Genomic DNA, 21,549 nt, shown 5'->3' with positions numbered 1-21,549 from the left:
ATTTTGATTTGTATGAATGCGTCATTTTCCTTTAGTAAAGTGCTGACAACATCGTTGCCTTTCGCAATCGCTGTGAGTGTAGGTTGTTTAAAGTATACAAAACGACAAATAGTTTAATACAGAAAGAATCGATTAATTTTACTATTACATATTTTGAGAATATTTGTTGCAGTAACTTATAATAGAAACCCACAAGCGCGACAGCCTTGCCGGTCAGGGCCTGTCACAGAGGCCTCTGTGTGGGCGGACACCTAGTAAGTTAGTTGCTTTGATCCCAGGCTTGCCCCGGTACATGTTTCAGGCTAAGTAGACCTCGGAAACGTATGGCCTATGCAGGTGTGCAGGGGTGTAACGTTATGGCCTGCAGTTCGGGCCGCCCTAGTACCTTAGCGGCCCGCAGAAAGTAAAAGACTGTTATTATTTCATTGAGAATTAAAATTAAAATGAAAAATTAAAATGTATACAAACATAAACACAGAAATATGCATAAGACAAACAGTAAAGTCAAACACATAGAAATGATCAGATCAACACGGCTTCGTAGAATCAGTCAACGCTACATTGAATTTAGCACCGACTATGTAAGCAATGATTGTCCTTGCCGTCTCTCGTACACTTTGATTGTATGCATGTTACTCGGACCTCACAAAAGAGCGGCGCAGATTTGTTATTACCCAATAGTGAAATCAATCAAAATGTATACCAAAATATCGCATTTAGGTAGAAAATTATTCATTCTTGGTGTTTAGTGTACCCGAGACTGTATAATGCACATTTTTCTGACATTTAACTTACTGAATTTATCACAACGGTTACATAAGTTTGCAGTGTCACAAGTGAATGCTGTTCTGAAGAGAAAGGTTATAATAGCAATTATCAAGGTGAAAACGAAGATAGTAGGAAAATCGCCATAAATGTAATTAGGCCTGTTAATATCACAGACTATTCAAATGAGCGCGCAGATTATCATATGGATGTAAATCATGATACTAAAAAGTTCTTTCTTTGCCAAAATCCTTCAGCCTGCAAGGAAGTGGTACGAGACTGAAGTTGATTAATTAAAAGAATAGTGTGAAACGAAACTATATACATGTCTGAATGCATGCGTTGTATTCAAATTCGTGGTCTAAGAAAAACTCATTTGACGCCGGTATATATTCATTACTAAGGAAAAGTGAGAACGTATAAAAATATGTGCTTGAGATGATCGTGTATGTGACGATAACACTGCAATCCAATAATATAGCTTTTCGGGGATATAGGAAAATGAAAGAGTGGAAACTTTTTAGCGACCATCAAACTTCTCGCAGCTTACAATCCGGTATTATGCGATCTAATAAATAAACCGAATCAGGCCTGTATGCAAAAATACCTTGTCCCTTCAATTTAGAACCTTCTATCCCGTGAAGCTGAAAAAGAAATTATTAATGGCATTAATGCTGCCTCATTATTTTCTGTTATTACACAGGCAACATAGGACATTACAAAAAGAGACCAGTTAACTCAGATATTTAGATATGTTACAGTGGAAAGCCTTGTGACGTGAAGATAAATGAAAGCTTTTGAATTTTCGTAAAATAAAAGATCAAAGTGCATTAGGAACAGAAAAGGAAATACTAACAAGCGAAACACCGCATCGCAACTCCCTCAGATTTAGTAGACAGCTCGTCAAAGCCAAGCAGGCGAGCTCCTTTGTATCAACTTTTTTTTTTTCGCTGTATTCACATTTTTGTCTGTGTCGTTGTGTAAGGTCCTTTTGCGTCAGCGAGGTGCAATGAAGGGGCCAGTGGCGGATACATATGGGGAGCACGCATGAGTATGTTTCGTGTGTCGTATGATAGGAATCTCTTGCCGACGCACCTAGTTTGTACACCTGGTAAGTGAGTGAGATATGCCTCCTTGCCCGATTTAGGTGTTCGTATGAGTGTGAATGAGACCACTCCCATGGAAATGATGAAAATATAATAGTTTGTCACATAACCTGCAAAAATGAACCAAACGATTTCACAATCACACAGTTTCACTGTGCTCTTGCAAAACGTATGTTTTTAACGTTTTTGAAGTTGCGTTCCATTTTGGAAGTTATGAATCTTGAGTTATTTTGTTGTGACATAGTTCACACTCGTTTATTTGTTGTTTTGATTTCTGTGAAACGTCTATGCGGTGCTCGCCTGCTCTCACTATTCATCACATTTTTTTGCGACGGTAATGTACATGACTCATATTCTATAAACATTGTATAGTACGACGACTACCAAGACTACACAAAGAGAGCAGAAATGTCAATGACGGGACGGACGGTTCATATTGTTGTGAAAAAGGAAATAAAAATAAATGGCACGAGGGAGTTTTGAACACGGATCGTTTACTTTACAGTGCAAGACGGTGACTACTTTTTTTTTTTTTTTTTTTTTTTTTTTTTTTTTTTTTTTTTTTTTTTTTTTTTTTAGATCTCAATTTGTTCGCTATTGGTCGTTGTATTCGTGCTGGGTGGACCTCCCATGATGCTTGATCTAGTTCATCGTTGGTCCATTAGTTAAGTTTTTTTTATTTTATTGCAGAGGGCAGCTAACCCTCTGACCGAACACGCTGAGCTTCCGTGCCGGCAATACTTTTTTGGCACGGTTCAGTACACCTCCTTTCTGCTTCCATGCTTGATTTATTTCCAGGTTCTGACGGTCTATCCACTGGGCCATCTTATCACTAAATTTGATAGGGTGCGATGGGGAGTTTCCCTAGTAAGTGCAACAGATGAAAAGGGACTTTTTAACTAAGTGCTATGCTCAGGGTTATGACGGCTGTATCAATATGTCAGGCTTACACAAAGCTGTCAGAACGGGAATTCAATAAAGACAAAAGACTGAAAAATATATGCAGTTTACAGTGCACTTGACGATGCCACATGTGGAATTCAAGTAATCAGGTCCTTTTAGACGCAGTAGAAACTTTGTATCTTTCCCACAGTCATAGAATTAAAAGATGGGGGCTTTTGGTATCTTCTTATACTTTAAAAAAGCTTGGCCTAAAACTTTCGTCTTCGAGATACCAGTCTGTAAAAACTCTTCGTTATGCTTATGTCTATTAGGCTACTTAGGGCTGTGCATAAAATAATATTGGCATCAAAGTAAAGGAAATAAAGGGAACAAACTGTTGTTTTGGAAAACCAATTAGAGAAATGTGAATTCATTGCATCTAAATCAAAGCTTTGCAGTTTAGCTTCTCAAAGTATACAGTCTCAAAATGTAGAGCATAATACAGCGTGTTTTCTCTTGTTCAGATGCAGTTAATAATTTATCTTGTTATCGCAGGCCCTGGTCTAGTGAGCGGCGGGGGGAGGGCAAACCGCAGGCGGCAATTTAGCAATTTCAGGGGAGCCAAATTCATATTTTCGAAGAAAAAAAACCTTGTTTCACAAAGTGCCTAGCATCCAGCGCACTTTGGTCTATGGATTGGTCATATGATTTTGAAACGCACCCCTCTTGGTTTTTGAACATTTTTTAGCACATTCTATGTTGATATCTGAACAAACCATAAGTTAATTTGTGAGTGCTTACATAGTGTACGTGGTGTCTCTGCAAGGGGAATCCCCATTGCATCTCGAAATAACTTTCCTGCAGACAAAAGGGGACGGGCTATACGAGCTGTGCGGAATAAACCCGAACGCGTGAATGCCATCGCTGTTTGTATATGTGGTTGACTGGGTGTGCGATTGATAAACGTTGTTATAACTATTAGTGAAGTCCACAAATTCAGACTACCAGAGTGAAAATAAACGATTAACAGGTCAGAAAGGTTACATATAATCTTCTCGGTGTACCCAAGAAAATGACAGAAAGTTTTTGCCAGATCGCTACACTACGAAGGGCAAGTTGTACAGTCCCCGCTTAGTAACTCCTAACCGCAGAATCAACACGGGATACTGAACTGGTGATTCTGGGAGGGCTAGCGAAGTTCACCGGAGAATAAGTTTTGACAATGGCAGGAATGGTTAAAAAATTAGTGATGACAAGATTGTTCGATAGAACGAAGAAAGAGAACAAACGCGGACATCACACAAATTATGTGGAAGAATATGACGATTTCAAATTTATATAAAAATTTCGTACTGCTACTACTTTTCGATCTCATGCTTGAGACTCTGGGGCATGAGTGAAATGTGAAACTATTTCCTAGCATAAAACTTTTTGTTTGTAGTAGGCATTTGATATTAGCACTTCTGACGTGTTATTTATATAAATGAGGTAGATAAAAATGACCATTTTTACCAAACCAGTCTCGATTATTTGGCATGTGTTGCAATTGCTGCGATATTAGAAAGGTCTATTACGTTTTATCTAGCAGACAGTGACAAAATAGACGTAATCAAATGGGAAAACCACACCAATGTATTAAAGGGCCATCTTACTTTTCGACTCAAGTAAAAAAAAAAAAAAAAAAAAAAATTGAATGAGACATGTACAAGACACGAAGAGGCAATGCTTTAATCAAATTCCCAAAAAACACGAAGACCAGAGAAAGTAAAGAGGTTTGGTTTTGGGGCAGATAATGATAGTCGTACCACAGTAGATGAATTGGAGCAAAAGTGCAAGTGTGGCTTCTTACTGGAAAACGAGCAAACTTTTCCGACTCTTCAGAAGATCGGCAGAAAAATATTATCTATACAAGCATTTCTGAAAGAAATTTTAGTCATTTCGGTTTTATTCTCAATTCCCTCTGTTTGCCAGTTTCGAGTGTAATGAGTCATCGCCATAACTAACAATCCAGTACCTAGTTTCGAAAGGAACACATGAAGTTGTCATTGAACTGTCATTGTGGTCGTTTAAAATACATCTAAAAATGCGAAAGAGGCATCGGTGAATTTAAAAAAATTCTTTCAGTGAGGGCAGATGACGGTGCAGTGGGAAGCACATGCCGAATAGTTTGCTCCCCAGCCATGAGTGACTTAAGGGCTTTGTAATCCTATGTGGCTCCACACTACATCTGTAAGGTTTCCAAAATCATTGTCACGTTAAATCCATTGAACCACTGACTGGAGCGTATTTTTGTTTCAAAACCAAACACAGACCCGACATTTTCATTTTGGTTTAAAACAAATGCCATGGACCATAGAGTTTTTCAGTTGTGGCCGTGTGTGTATCAAATCGCTAACAGGATTAAGCAGCTATGCACCTGCAGATGTCCAAACAGTCACCATCACTGATTAGCATCTACTGCCACCGAAACCACTTAAATTCTTTCTGCATCTCCCTACATTCTCTCTATCCCCATCCTGCATTCCTTCTCTGTTCATATCTATTGCTTTTCGTAAGTTGTAGTTGCTTACCAGGTTGACTCATTGCAAATAGCTACAATGTATTGAGTGATGTAATGTGAGTAATAATGAATGATGAAGGAGAATTGATCTGCTGTGCCCCCTGTAAGTTGTTGAGTGAAGCATGATGACTTTTGGCTCTTATCCCCAGGGGACATTCAAGGTTAACTGAGTATGATACAGACTAAAATAATCAATAATGAGACAGCTAGGTAGCCAATGTTTTACTCCATATGGAACCACTGAGCACACCGACTGTATATCGTTATAATGAACGATAAGAATACAACAATCAGTTGCAATCCCATTGTTTTTTATTACTTTTGCATATCCAGATTTCAGCTATAAATAGCCATCTTAAGTGCATTTGAGGGAGTGGTACATGTCACCAATGACATCGTATGGTGACATGTACTGCTGGGAATTTGTTGGACTATAAATTTCTCAAATGCACTTAAGATGGAAATTTATAGCTAAAACCTGCATATGCAAGAGTGATAAAAATTCAATGGGATTGTGACAGTGCTGTATTCTTATCATTCCTTACAGCTGGGTATACTTAAGCTGAATATTATAAAGAGTAATGATGAATGAAGTAAACTGAGAATATGTTGATGTAGCAAGTGCCCACACTATGTGTCTGAGTACTGTTTATGGTGCATAAAAGCCGGGTTGTGCTGATTGCTGTCACCACTACATTCAAGTCCAATGCTGAGTCTTTAAATTAGTGCACTAGGTGCATTAGGATAATGGTTACTTTTTCCAATAATGTGAGGATGAGTGAGTGGTATTAAAAATCTGTTATTAACTATGCTGCCACCCCTATAAGTCAGAGTGGGACAGTAAAGTATGTTTTATTTTACTACACAGTGAGTCTATAGTTCGGGCAGAAATGTGACTTTGGAACCTCTGTCACCTGTGAACTCTTGCCATAAGTAGTGGACTGCATGGTGCAAACACATGGCCTGGCACAACCATTGTAATTTGATAAGCCAGCCACACAAAAGACACACTATCACTTCTCTTTCTGTTCTTCATCTTATCTGCTTATACTGTAATTAAGTACTGTTTTCATAGGGGGAACCAATTCTTAAGTATAAGAGTGCATGTTTGTAGGCTCATTTATTGTATTGGTCTTTGATTTTTAGCAGCTATTTCTCATAGGATAAGCTTGAGACTATGAAAGTTTTCAACTCGAAATGGGGATTACTTTATGGTATCATCACAAATTGGGGAAGTTTCCAATCAGTATGTAAGCAACACAGTACATTTCAATAAATATCAGTGTTACCATCACAAGAGCTCCATCTCCCCTGTAGAAAATTGCCCCTATCGTACTGGTATGTCAAAGGAAATAAATCTCACTCCCAAGAGTGGCAGGCACCTCAACCAACCATGTCATTAATAATAAGCTCACAATTTTCCACCAAAATACTCAAAGACTGTTTTGCAAGTTAGACCAACTTATAATTAATATTCATGGACCAAGAGATGTAAATTGCGCTCACATTCTCTGCTTGACAGCAGACCATTGCAGCATTCGGATCGAAATACTCAATATTCCAAACTATGTTTTAGCCACCTCATTTTGCCGAAAGTATATGAGCAGACGTGGGGTAGCTATTTAAGTGAGAAAGAATCTGTCCTTTAATAAATAGATGTACAAAAATATTGTGTGGAGAAACATTTTTAGGTATGTGTTACTGAAATAGCAGAAGATGACAGAAAGTTGCCAATGTAGCAATATACAGGGATCCATCTGGTGATTTTAAAATGTTTATAAAACAGTTAAATTCTGTACTATTGTATCCAACAAGGAAAAATAGGGACATTACAGTGACAGGAGATTTTAATGCAGATTTCATAGTAAACTCATCTTCTAAGGCAGAATTTGCAAATTTAATGCATATGTACAATCTTGTCTCCACTGTCAGTTTTCCCACAAGAACTAATTCCATTTTCAGCAGTCTAATTGACAATATCTTTGTAGATATGATTAGAGCTAATCAAATCACAGTAGAAAAAGTCATAAATGGTCTCTCTGATCATGATGGGCAGATACCATTGACAACTGCAATACACATCAGAGTAATGCTTATGCTTATTGGAAAACCATTAGAAACATGAGTGAGGAAATTATTCAAGGGTTCATATTACACCATCAGGAGACTGATTTGAAAGTGTCTTCCGAAAAAAGATCTATAGACTACAGGTCAGGCAATCAGGTAAAAAACCATGGCTCACTAAGGGCATAAAAGTATCATGCCAGAGAAAAAGAGAACTGTATATTATATCTAGAAAATCTAATAATCCTCTCCAGCTGAATTATTATAGGACATACTGTAAAATTTTAACAGAATTAACTAGTAAATCAAAGAGTATGTGCATAACTTTTGAAGTTAGGTGTTCAAATAATAAAATCATAATGACTTGGAATATAATAAAGAGGGAAACATGAACTTCGCCATCTAACAGTGTAAGAACTGCTGTCATAAAAATTAACAATTTGAAAATAGTTGATAGTAAACAGATAACAGACACATTTAACAACCTCATTTTAACTGTCACTTCTCAAATAGATTGTAGTGGTGATCTAAGTGAAGCTGCAGGAATAAGAAACTTAACCTCTCTGAAATTTCTAATGATATAAATTTATCACCCACAACTGTCAATGAAAGCAAAAACAAAAAATAATAATAATTCACTCATTAAAAAGTAGATCTTGGGTTATATATAACATCTCTGGCAAGCTGTTAAAAGCCTACAGTAATTAACTAAGTGTAGTATTTTCTCATATTAGCAAAACATCTCTTTGTGAAGGAGCTGTTCCAGAGAGGATGAAATAAGCCATTGTGAGACCTCTTTACAAGTCCAGCGATGCTACAGTTGTCACGTATTACTGTCCTGTTTCTCCATTAACAACATTTTCAAAGGTTCTTGAAAAAGCAGTGGATATGAGGGTTGTGGTCCACCGAGATAACCATAATGTTATTAATCATACACAGTTTGTCTTTCAAAAAGGGATTTCGCCAGAGTGAGCCATATACCCACTCATAAATGATATTTTGGAGTCTATTAAAAGTAAGATGTCACCAGTTGGTGTCTCCTGTGACCTTTCCAAAGCTTTTGATTGTGTAAACCACAAGTTACTGTTGGAGATGACCTATCATTATGGAATCAAAGGGCCAATAGGTAATTAGTTAAAATCATATCTCAAAGACAGGAAACAATAGGTGGTCCTGCATGGCTGCAACACTGGATCTCTTAACACAGTGGCTTCTGAATGGGGCAAAATACAGCATGGGTTTCCCCAGGGATATGTCCATGGGCCCTTGCTGTTTTTAATATATGTTAATGATCTACCCCTGTCCATTAGTAAAAAAATGTGAATCCACAATGTTTGCTGTTGATACAAGCATTGTGGTAGATACTACGTCAGCTAATGATCTAGAGCTTGATGTTAATGACATATTCAGAGAAGTTAAAGCTTGGTTTACAATTAATTCTCTTTCTGTTAATATTAAAAAACTAATTTTATTCAGTTCCATACTAAAAGTAAAAATCCTGGAAACATAGTCATTGTACACAATAACCAGCTATTAGAACAGGTGAATTCCACTAAATTCCTAGGGGTTCGTATTGACAGTAGGCTCAGCTGGGAACATTGTGTGTCTCTGATGTAAAAAGGCCCTCATATGCAACTTTTGTTGTAAGAATTGTTGCACATTTTTGGAACATTGCCATTTTATAATCAGTTTATTTTGGGTACTTTCACTCATTAATAAGTTATGGCACAATCTTCTGGGGTAATTCTCCAGTCTCAAAAAAATGATCCTAGCATCTCAGAAGAGAGCAGTTACAATTATGTGTGGGTTTCTCCATGAACCTCATGTAGAAAAGTCTTCACACAGTTAGAAATACTGACAACAAAAAGTCAGTACATGTACTTTCTGATGAATTTTGTCATTCAAAAGTATGCACAGTATGAAACAAATTGTTCATACTAGAACTATAACATTAGAGGTAAAGCTGATCTCATTTTCAACTAAAAAAAATTGGTCACTTGTACAGAACAGACTAAAGTATGCTGCTTTTAAGACTTTTAATGCACTGCCTAATTATATTAAATGTACAAGAAAAAAGGAAATGCTATTCAGCTGTACATTAAAGAAATACCTGTTTGACCATCCACCTTACTCAGATGAATTCTTTTCCAGAAATGTTTAAAAGTTCCCATATACACTTTTAATGCACTTCTTGAATAAAAAGACCTATTCAGTTATTAGATAAAAATACAATACTATGTTAACATTAGACAGTGAATTACAATACTAGATCTTGGACCTACTGATAACAAATAGACCCGAACTTTTCGACTCTGTAAGTGCAGAACAGGGAATCAGTGATCATAAGGCTGCTGCAGCATCCATGAATATGGAAGTTAATAGGAATATAAAAAAGGGAGGAAGGTTTATCTGTTTAGCAAGAGTAATAGAAGGCAGATTTCAGACTACCTAACAGATCAAAACGAAAATTTCTGTTCCGACACTGACAATGTTGAGTGTTTATGGAAAAAGTATTATGGAAAAAGGCAATCGTAAAATGTGTTTTAGACTGGTACGTGCCGAGTAAAACTGTGAGGGTCGGGAAAAACCCACCGTGGTTCAACAACAAAGTTAGGAAACTACTGCAAAAGCAAAGAGAGCTTCACTCCAAGTTTAAACGCAACCAAAACCTTGCGAGGTGCCGGGGCTAGCAGTGTTTTTAACACTCAATTCTTCTAGAATTTACATATGTACATGATGCTCTAAGCCCCCCCTATTCTAACTCCAACTTTTGCTGTTGCACAAGGATAAAAAAAATACACGAACTGACTCTAATCAACCCTGCCAGTGGAGTAGAAGAGAGTTTGGCACCTGCAAGAATTTAATTTGATAAATAAGTTAAATAAACGAAGGTTTCATTAACATAGTGAGGAATGATGGAGTTGCTCTACCGATTAACAGAATGAAAGTTCTGTCCAAAATAACAATATGATTTATTAAGACTAAACACAAAATAATAAACAAAAACACATGAAACAATACATCAAATTGGCTCAAATTGGATACTTAAACAAACGCTGTGAATGTGAAGTTGTCCCTAAACTAGATTGTGAGGATTATGACGAAGTGATATGTGCAGCCAATTCCTAGCAACTCAATTCTTAGAGAAAACACATAGCCAACCCAACATTAATTGCTGCTACCCAAGACAGAACAAAGTTAGAAAAAAAGACGAACAGGCGCGCTCTGCTGAGCTCTGATTGTCACCTAGGAAAATCCCTATCTGCCGGTGCTGCGGACATACATTACCAAACCGACTTCTTGACTCCCAGGACACGATCTGGCGTACCGGAGCTGTTGGCTGGTTGCTTCGACGTCCTCGACCGAGAGGTGAGAGCCGACTCCTTACAAGAGCACCCGTACCAAAAACCGAACACAGAACATTCCCGCCCCCACGACAGTGGCCGTGGTTAAACGTTCCAATTAGCAACTCGAAAACCGGCGGAAAATTCCACTCCATTGCCGGAACGCTACCATTCCACCAATGGAGATTCTTGGCGCCAATTTCTGCGCCGATCTTGCTACGTCACGAGGCTATGCCCTGAGCAAGCCAATCACAGTTACTATTTTGCAGAAAGTGCGGGAATTTTCCCGCCACAGCTGCCTGGGTACACAAGTCATTCCCACGCCTTGCTGGTAGCCCGCCAGAAAGTGTTTTTGCTAAGTTTCTGCGAAGTAACGGAACCTCTAGCCCAGCCGCTACTTCAGGCTCTGCGGGCGTGCCTCTTGACAGTGTCGGTGTCTGCAAAGCATTCACTCGACTTCCTCACACCCGTCGGCTTAAAGCTTTCCAGATCAGCAGAGCCCGCCTGTCACCGGACCACCCGGGTGACGAGAGACGCTGCGTGGGAAGTCCGCGTGTGAAGGAATAGCAACTTTCCACCGCATGCAATTAGAGAGGACAATCGTAAGATATAAATATGAGAGGAGGCTCATGCCACCTCTCAACCTCTCAGACAAACAGAAGCTAAACGAAGTCAAAGTTAGCGTAAGGAGGGCTATGCGTGAAGCGTTCAGTGAATTCGAAAGTAAAATTCTATGTACCGACTTGACAGAAAATCCTAGGAAGTTCTGGTCTTACGTTAAATCAGTAAGTGGCTCGAAACAGCATATCCAGACACTCCGGGATGATGATGGCATTGAAACAGAGGATGACACGCGTAAAGCTGAAATACTAAACACATTTTTCCAAAGCTGTTTCACAGAGGAAGACCGCACTGCAGTTCTTTCTCTAAATCCTCGCACAAACAAAAAAATGGCTGACATCGAAATAAGTGTCCAAGGAATAGAAAAGCAACTGGAATCACTCAACAGAGGAAAGTCCACTAGATCTGACGGGATACCAATTCGATTCTACATGGAGTTCACGAAAGAACTTGCCGCCCTTCTAACAGCCGTGTACCGCAAGTCTCTAGAGGAACGGAAGCTTCCAAATGATTGGAAAAGAGCACAGGTAGTCCCAGTCTTCAAGAAGGGTCGTCGAGCAGATGCGCAAAACTATAGACCTATATCTCTGACGTCGATCTGTTGTAGAATTTTAGAACATGTTTTTTTCTCACGTATCATGTCGTTTTTGGAAACCCAGAATCTACTCTGTAGGAATCAACATGGATTCCGGAAACAGTGATCGTGTGAGACCCAACTCGCTTTATTTGTTCATGAGACCCAGAAAATATTAGATACAGGCTCCCAGGTAGATGCTATTTTCCTTGACTTCCAGAAGGCGTTCGATACAGTTCCGCACTGTCGGCTGATAAACAAAGTAAGAGCCTACGGAATATCAGACTAGCTGTGTGGCTGGATTGAAGAGTTTTTTGCAAACAGAACATAACATGTTGTTATCAATGGAGAGACGTCTACAGACGTTAAAGTAACCTCTGGTGTGCCACAGGGGAGTGTTATGGGACAATTGCTTTTCACAATATATATAAATGACCTAGTAGATAGTGTTGGAAGTTCCATGCGGCTTTTCGCAGATGATGCTGCAGTATACAGAGAAGTTGCAGCATTAGAAAATTGTAGCGAAATGCAGGAAGATCTGCAGCGGATAGGCACTTGGTGCAGGGAGTTGCAACTGACCCTTAACATAGACAAATGTAATATATTGCGAATTCATAGAATGAAGGATCCTTTATTATATGAGTACATGAAAGCGGAACGAACACTGGTAGCAGTTATGTCTGTAAAATATCTGGGAGTATGCATGCGGAACGATTTGAAGTGGAATGATCAAATAAAATTAATTGTTGGTAATGCGGGTACCTGGTTGAGATTCATTGGGAGAGTCCTTAGAAAATGTAGTCCATCAACAAAGGAGGTGGCTTACAAAACACTCGTTCGATCTGTACTTGAGTATTGCTCATCAGTGTGGGATCTGTACCAGATCGGGTTGATGAAGGAGATAGAGAAGATAGAAAGAAGAGCGGAGCGTTTCGTCACAGGGTTATTTGGTAACCGTGATAGCGTTACGGAGATGTTTAGCAAACTCAAGTGGCAGACTGCAAGAGAGGCGCTCTGCATCGCGGTGTAGCTTGCTCGCCAGGTTTCGAGAGGGTGCGTTTCTGGATGAGGTATCGAATATATTGCTTCCCCCTACTTATACCTCCCGAGAAGATCACGAATGTAAAATTAGAGAGATTCGAGCGCGCAAGGAGGCTTTCAGACAGTCGTTCTTCCTGCGAACCATACGCGGCTGGAACAGAAAAGGGAGGTAATGACAGTGACACGTAAAGTGCCCTCCACCACTCACCGTTGGGTGGCTTGTGGAGTATAAATGTAGATGTAGATGTAGATAAATGCTAGTTAGTAAATAAGAAAAATTGATGCTAAGTATTATATATATATCTATTTGTACTATGTTGCCATAATTCTGTAGTATTAACTGTAATTGCATAATTGCATTGACACATTCAACATCCAAGCCAACTACTTGCACTTGCAGATCCATTGAACATGCATACTAAATAATAAAAAAAACAATGTCCGTTTTTTAATATTCTTTTTAGAATTTTGGTGTCATATTGAACTCCCCTTGTAGAATCTAGAACCTGGACATCTTTCAATATCTCTTTTGTTGACAAGGATTTTACTTTGGCTATTTTAGGGTTTCTTCTGAAATACTTTGTCAGGTTAATCTTGGTACCTAAGTATTTCTACAGTGGCACATTTTACAGTTTTTCTCTCTTGTTGCCAAGTCAAGAACGTGCCTCTCTTGTTGCCAAGTCAAGAACGTGCAGCACCTTCTTGCAGTGTCTGTTTTGCTCACTTCTTATTCTTTAGTGGGCCATAATACCTGGACTTTAGAATTTATTCCTTGTAATTAACATTGCCCTGCTCTCCAGATGAGCTATGTTTGTCTCCTGTCAAGAGGCACTAACTTCTGAGCTTTTCTTCTAAAGCATCATTAATAAGAGTTAAACTTTTTTGGCACATGTTTTAAGTTCTTACATATGTTGAACTATTTTTCCTCTGCATTTCTTTACAATATTCTTTTGCCCCCGTGATCAGTGACATTAATATGCACTCTTTCCTTACCTACTTGTTTTACATGGCAGTGGATATCCAAACTAAAATATTTCTTATTGTAAGCTGGTCATTTCGTGTTGAAATATTCATGATCTGGGTGCTTCTCTGTTGTGTTTGAGTGCCAACAATAAATTCCATAAATGGTAGCCTACATTTCCTGAGTTTGAGGTTACTGCAATTATAAACAGTAACTTGCTAAGACAGCATCAAAATTTTAAAGTGTATACTTGTTATTGCCTTATTCTTGATATTCAAATTGACATTGTTTCTCTATTATAAATCTGAGTTTTACCATCGTAACATCTTAAAATGGGGATCCATTCACCACCTTTCTGTTATTGGAACTTCAGATTATTACAAGGTTTGTACTAATGACCTGAACTATGCGTTCCTAAACATTGTTTGTGGCACTTGGCCCCTGTAATTAAGCCTTCCTATAATTTCTTTTGGCACTAAATTCATATTTTTTGTCTGATTCCAGTTGTAAAGTACACCTGTACAAACCATCAGAGTTTGTGATTGTGTTCTATAAAATATCTTTTTGGTCTTCTGTCTTATAAAGTTAAGATTATTGAATTTACAGACAACACTGCTGTCAACCAGTCCTCTGCTGTTGTCTTATCCCTATCAGTGTGTGATTTTCTATTAAATGGCATTGTCTTACTCTGTTTGAAATGTATTTGGCACAATGCAGCAGGTACACACTACCAGCTGTGTGTTTAAAAACATATACTTTCATCAGGATCACACATTGCCAGTGCTGGGACACCTTGCTATTCCCCTCTTGTATGTCATACTTTCCCTTTCTGATCTATGTCCCTCACCTTTCTGCTCTTCCTTCCTGCCTCTAGCAACATTACTGTACTTTCCCTCTTCTCCTGCATTACTGCATCATCAGCCTACTAGAAAAGCTTTGTTTCTCTCTCCTTCCCCATCAAGCCATCCAAGTAGCTTTTTGCCATCTGACAATTTGTTTACAGGCTGTGTGTGTGCTCCTGTCAAACTAGGCTGCCTTCTGGACATAGCCCTTCTGTATCTTGTGAACCTATCAAAGGCTTAATGCATTCTTACCTTTCCTTTATGTGGAGTTTTATGAACAGAACTGAAATAATTTACTTTTTGTAGAGATTTCACTGTGTGTTCTCCATATCTATCACTTTACATTTTGTATGTTCCTGATGTATTTGGATAGTTTTGTAACAGGCACAATACCAATTGAGGCCTCCTAGTGACAGGTTAATTTTGTGCCATATGAATGTCCCGTAAAAATTCAGAAATTGTGTGTCCTAAGAACTGGTTATAAAACACACATTCTTTTTAAACACTTGTGATCTTAAGGAGGAAAAAATGAGGTTGTAACTGATCCTTATTTTCATTTGCTACTCCAGCAAATGCTACATTTTCTTTTATCTATCAGTTTTACTAGCTATGAGAGTTAATTATAGAGAAAAGTTTATTAATAACTATTGTAATACATTTATGAACCATTGTGTATTGAGTGACACTGATGGGAAAATAATAAGTCTGTGTGTTATCATAAACAACAGATCTAGTGCTAATATACAGTACATTGTGGTGAGCTGTTAAACTCCTGGGGTATTTTCACATGTTACCTCCTCAGATTAATGCGAATTAGTAATTTGTCATGTGATTTCCTGTCAAACAGATTTAGAGTAGTTGTTCTAATGGGCCACAGTTTTCCCAAATGTTGATTGATGAGGTAGTGTGGAGTGTTCTTATGTAAGATATTTGATGTGGAATGAGTGTGGTGATTTGTCGTTTGATAGAAAATATTGTTTTTCCCCCGGATGTGCCCCCTCAAGCACTTTTTGCTTCATGTTCTTAATATAACTGTGATGTAATGAGGTGACACAGCTTGCTAATTTTACTTAGTGGTACAGGGATTTTGATGAGTGACCAAAAGAGCGTGTGTTTTCTGCAATGAATGAGTGGCTTAAGGTGAAAGTGTATTTTGTCTGGGAAGTTCTCACACTGGATATTTTCACTCCCCAAACATTTAAGATCATACCAGATCCTCATATTGCAAGTGGAAAATATTGTCGAAATGTCAAGTCTTGAGCAGTAGCTTACGAAAAATATTGATTAACTATCACCTACACATGGGGAGTTTGCAGAGATACACTTATGAAACTGTTGTGAAAACACATAATCATACTAACCTCAATTTGGTCACAATCCAAACTTGTTAATTTACATCTGCCATGGGATTATGTTGTTAATTTCTTGTACCTGTTCCCTTTATGTGTTAGGAAGCATCCTACTGTAAATTTTTTATCTAATAATTAAGATGTGAATCATGTTTCAGCTAAGGTACTATATGAAATTAGGTTTTCAAGAAATCTCACATTGTCATAGGATTTGTAAGAGCAATAGATGATTTAATTCTAGCAGGTGGCTTAGTGGCACTCATCTGCTGCTGTACTTTGCACCATAATTTCAATCGACTTATAGACAGCATATTCGTTGGCTTGGAACCATACAAACAGAATTTTGTAGGTGTGTTTCCTTAAGATAATGATTCTTGTTTTTATTTTGGCTTACTTGTTGTACAAACTTTTTAATTTTCAGGAACACTGACTTACATAGTTAATATGTCTTCCTATGTACACCAACACATTCCTTCATGGTGAACAACCAATTTCTTGCCAGCTCTGTTAGTTCCATACCTTCTTGGTAAACATGGCTAGTACATAATAGGCATGACACAAATTGATACCATGAGATTTTTCACTAATATTAAGCTGTATTTTCCTTTTTCAAATGATGTGCCCAAGTTTAGGCAGTGACAGTGTACTAAATGCTCTGTCCAGTTAATGCTACAGTTTCTACAGTTGAAAGTACTGAATAACTTTGTTATAGATGTAAGATTTCATTGTGTGTCTCTTACTGTGTATTCTTAAGTACCGGTATTTCACTACCATATGTTTTGCAGCACTGTTAGTGCAGAAACAGTTAGGGTGGTATACTTTGCTCATGTACTGTCAATACTGAAGTACGTTATCATTTCCTGGTGAAACATACACCAGGCCATAACAGGTTTTAAGAAACAAAAGGAATTATAAGAAAAATGAAACAAGCAGCAGAAAAGCATGCAAATGTTTCTTTAAAGATTTAAAGATCTTATCCACTTCTCTGCATTTATATACTGGATGTAGTCATCATGCCAAAAAATTATACTGAGAAAAGAAAACATTTTTCCTTAAAACAAAAGATTCCGTGATTACAGTACCTTGTCAGACAGTGGCATACATGTTAGTAATTGTACCACCACATTACGCCAAAAAGGTGTGTATCACGCAGGAACGAAACAATAAAATAGATTACCAAGACATATAAAATCTCTTCCTGAACTAGAGGACTTTAAAAAGTCTGTGATAGCCTACGTTCTGCAAAACTGCTACTATTCATTCTCACAGTATCCTATGTTAGAAAAAATGTAATTTGTATCTTTTATTGCACAAATAAGTTATAAATAAACATTATTTAATAAAATTTGTAAGTATTAAATGTATAGACACAATTTTTTATAAAAATTTAAATCAGGCATGTATGATACTTTTAAAACCAATGGCTAAAAAGGTTTTCTGTAGAATATCCTGTGTACAATACATGTAGTGAAAAAGAGATTTATGTGGACATATAAATAAGTAAATTAATTAGTTGAATGACTGTCACATGACAAGATATTTTAACCTGACTTAAAGTGAGTAAGTAAAATTGTAGTATTAGAGATTTGTGGTTTTTTTGTGTAGCCTTTGTTGTTTCCTAATTCTATCCATAATTCTGATATTTTGTCAATATACTGTATTTTGACTCAGTCTTCAGTATTGCGACATGAATTTTTATCGTGACCTGTTTCACCACTTCCAATAACCAACCAAACTTTCTGTCATTTGTGTAATTATGGCAATCACTGATGTTTGCATCCCTCTCTGTGTGTGCATCTGTATGAGTGATGTAGGTTAATGGAAACAATCTAGAGGCTAAATGTCTCATTGATGGCTTCTGTTATTTATGAGTTGTATTTTCCTCCATTCAGCTCTTTCATTTTTGCCCACAGTAGGAATGGACTAGGTTGGGCAGCCTTTGGTGGCACAGTTCCATGTGCTACTGATGCGGTGAGGTTACCATTGACGATTCTTCTAATATTAGTGGGTGCTGGCCTACGACACTACCCAGTTATATTTCATGATCAACTCTGTCTATTTCTTACTCTCTGCTGTGCTACTGAGGCTATTGTTTGCCTCTTCTATTGCTGAGGAAGGGTATTTTATGCTGAACATTTCTGGCAGTAGTGGTTCTGCTGCCTCATCTTTCTATTTACAGTTTTGTGGTATCACTCCCCCCCCCCCCCCCCCTTGTTGTAGTGTCTCAATAGTACCCTCTCTTGTAGATTTTCCATTGGTGTACTTCTGTAATCAGTAAACAGTTTAACTTATCATTTTGAATTGTGTTTACACTGGGCTCTACTAATTTTCACCCTCTTCGCAATTTTAAAACTGCCTCTTCCCAAGGTAAGATCTACTTTATTATTGCTGTACTTAATAACTACCTGATGATATATGGAACTGGCACTTTCCATTAGAAGTTAGCTTCATTTTTCATATTAAGCTTATTTTTGACATCTGATCATGTTTGAGTATAATTTCCTGGCAATCTAAGGAAATCATCCATCTGCTTTTATTCATTTGTCAGGTATTTTTCTCTTATTCCAAACAGGAATGTGCTATGTGATATAGGAATAGGTTTTATACCACTGTATTTTGATATGGAATTATATATTTAAGATTTGGGTTGTGTGTTTTATGGAAAAACATCCCTTTCACTTGCTAATTGACCTGCATATTTTTACTGAAATTGTGTATTAATGTTTTCCAGGAAACACAGACTACTAAACCTTTCTAGGGTGCCCAAGAACCATTAAAATATCAGCAATGGTTCAATTTGGTTAGGATCTACTCTTTTGTTGCACCAAGTTTAGCTTCGCAACAGTAAATTATTAAAATGGTTTTTGACCTAATAGAATTCATCAAAACTCATCTGATCGTTATGAAACCTTTTGGTATGACTTGAGCTTTATCCATTTTAAGGTCTGATACAACTGAACATGGAAAGATTTAAAGAGTGTTATTGTAATCATGATTTTACAATTCTAACAATGATGATACCAGTAACTATGCCTATTACTAATAATTACCTGAACATTTTTTAGTTTTGCTGTTTACTTATCTGGTACAGTTTGAAATATGACTACATGTAATTCCCTTCCCATTTACACAAACAAAAATTTTTATTAGGTTTCCTCCCTAGTTTTAGACCCTTTATCTGAGCTACCTGATTTTTGAGGGTGTCTGGTAATGTTTTGTCACAAGCTGTGAGTCACCACTTCTTATGGAAGGGCAAGGATGTACAGTGTGACCAGCGAGTCAAGAAATAGGGATTAGCCTTAAACAGTTTTATTTCAAAGGCTCCAGTCAAATCTGTCCAAGTATTCTTCCAGTGTAACCTCAGCCATGCCCATGTGATCCAAACTGTCTGACTCTCATAACTGAGGCTGTTCTGTCAGGCTACATGTATAGTCAACAAGTGCCATAAGCCCTCTGCTGAATCTTCTGATGAATCTGCTCCATATATTCAGCCAATGAGGAATGTGAGAAACAGATCATGTATTTGGTCGCTGGGAGGTTCCAAGGTGCAGAACACAGTTACTTCACTCTCTTCATACCTAGCCTTCAGAGAGAGCAGACATTTTTACAACCAGCTGTCAGCCTGCTCAGAGTCAGCTGCCAACCACATGGACAGAAACTGCCTACTCTGTCACTTTGTGTTGCTGTAATTAGGCAAAAGTCCCAGACTGCCAGATATCTTGCATCTTCTGCCCTACAGGGTGAGTCCTTTCTACATATCATTACTCTGAGTAACTCATAAATTTTTATAAATAGCTCTTTTACTTCACAACAACCCTCCCAATGCTCACAATACACCCCACTCTGCATCCTGTATATAACAGAGGCAGTGGAGTATAATTAACTTGACACAACTGTGTGTGAATATACATTATGAGGTCATGAAACAGATGAAGTATGACTTATTTTGGTGGGCAACATTGCAAACAAGCTTACTACTACAAATAAATGAAATTGAGGAAGAGGTAATTACACGTGAGGGTGTCTCTATGTGTAAGCAAGAAAAAATGGAGTGCAGAGAGCAAAAGAGTGAAAATTAAAATATACTGGGTGATCAAAAAGTCAGTATAAATTTGAAAACTTACTAAACCATGGAATGATGTAGATGGAGAGGTAAAAATTGACACATGCTTGAAATGACATGGGGTTTTATTAGAACAAAAAAAAAAAAAACAAAGTTCACAAAATGTCCGACAGATGCACGTCATTTGGTGATGACCGTGTGCTCAGCCACCACTTTCGTCATGCTTGGCCTCCCAGGTCCCCAGACCTCAGTCCGTGCGATTATTGGCTTTGGGGTTACCTGAAGTCACAAGTGTATCGTGATCGACCGACATCTCTAGGGATGCTGAAAGACAACATCGACGCCAGTGCCTCACCATAACTCCGGACATGCTTTACAGTGCTGTTCACAACATTATTCCTTGACTACAGCTATTGTTAAAGAATGATGGTGGACATATTGATCATTTCCTGCAAAGAACATCATCTTTGCTTTGTCTTACTTTGTTATGCTAATTATTGCTATTCTGATCAGATGAAGCGCCATCTGGTGGACATTTTTTGAACTTTTGTATTTTTTTGGTTGTAATAAAACCTGATGTCGTTCCAAGCATGTGTGTCAATTTATACCTCTCTATCTACATTATTCCGTGATTTATTTAGTTTTCAAATTTGTACTGACTTTTTGATCACCCAGTACTTAGATGATTTAGGAGTTCTGACAACGTCTCAAACATCAGCCAAGTAGTCACATGATATTACTGAAAGCAGGTCACACAATGTGCCACTGTCCTTAACAATGGGCAAAATACTTCACTTCCAAGATAAAAAAGTACTTGATGACATGAATCAAATGCAGACCTCCATCAAGGCAGACCTTGCACCTGGAACTTTGCATACTATAGCTGATGGTACAATCAATATAATACCTAGCAGAATGCAAGAAATAGAAAAAGATATAGCATCTAATGAAATAGCCCTTGTACCTAGGTTCTTGCATGGTAACACAATAGTCATCAAAATACTTATACATGTGGCACTAAAATGCTAATCTGGGATATGCAACATAGTCCACTGCTGAACAGAGAGAGACTCCAAACCCAGCTACTGCACTGGACTGTACATAAACAAAGATAAATCTATAACTCAACAAATTAGGAAATATTACAAACAGAACAGAACAAATTAGACAAATATTACAAACAGAACAGAACACATTAGAGAGATATTACAAATGGAACTTACCATAAGATTCAGTCAACCAAAGGCAAATAAATGTGCTTTCCAGTGACCAAACAAACAAGCAATCCCAGTAATATTAAGGGTTGAAAACCTACCAAGCAATGAGGAGGAATTGTGTGGCTTCTTACAACAAATGTTCACTAGCAAGTTCGAAATC

This window comes from Schistocerca cancellata, chromosome 4 (assembly GCF_023864275.1).
Source record: "Schistocerca cancellata isolate TAMUIC-IGC-003103 chromosome 4, iqSchCanc2.1, whole genome shotgun sequence".
NCBI classification, from domain to species: domain Eukaryota; kingdom Metazoa; phylum Arthropoda; class Insecta; order Orthoptera; family Acrididae; genus Schistocerca; species Schistocerca cancellata.
Note: the sequence above shows the minus strand (reverse complement) of the source record.